Source organism: Sapajus apella, unplaced genomic scaffold (genome assembly GCF_009761245.1).
Source record: "Sapajus apella isolate SASKATOON/1434 unplaced genomic scaffold, GSC_monkey_1.0 scaffold16171, whole genome shotgun sequence".
In the NCBI taxonomy this organism is placed as follows: Eukaryota; Metazoa; Chordata; class Mammalia; order Primates; family Cebidae; genus Sapajus; species Sapajus apella.
In genome coordinates, this window is record NW_022453092.1 from 637 (window position 1) to 1,137 (window position 501).

General features: G+C 50.7%; 1 non-coding gene across 1 annotated transcript; it reads right to left on the reverse strand.

Annotated features, from left to right (window-relative positions):
- Nucleotides 1-317: 317 nt before the first annotated feature.
- Nucleotides 318-391, reverse strand: TRNAN-GUU. The gene has a single exon. It is a non-coding gene; the product is annotated as a tRNA-Asn (tRNA).
- Nucleotides 392-501: the final 110 nt, after the last annotated feature.

A 501-nucleotide genomic window follows, 5' to 3' on the forward strand; every position in this document is an offset into this window, starting at 1 on the left:
GAGGCTGGTCTATAACCCACCCAAGCCTATGAGGGGCAGCATGAGGATTTTATCGCACCAGAGGGACTCATTTGGTCTCTGTTTCTTGTACACGGGCACAAAACAACCTGACATTTTAGGAGATGCTCTGTCAGAATTGGATCTGTGAGGGGCCCTGTTAACTGTAACTAGAATACTGAGAAGAGAAAACCCTTCCTGAAATGGGCATATCCCTGGCTGACCTGGAACCACCAACCTTTCGGAGTTAGGGCTATGGTAAAAAATGGGAGATTTTCAGGTGATTGATAATATATGGATGCTTTAAAAGTTAGATGAGGCGTCCCTGGGTGGGCTCAAACCACCAACCTTTCGATTAACAGCCGAATGCGCTAACCGATTGTGCCACAGAGACAGGTGCTGCTGGTTCCACTGAGTGCTATAGGTAGGGCCACTCAGCAAACCTCCCGCATCCCTCCCAGACTAAGGGCTGCCTGGGCAGGACGGCTAGCGAGGCCCGGAGAG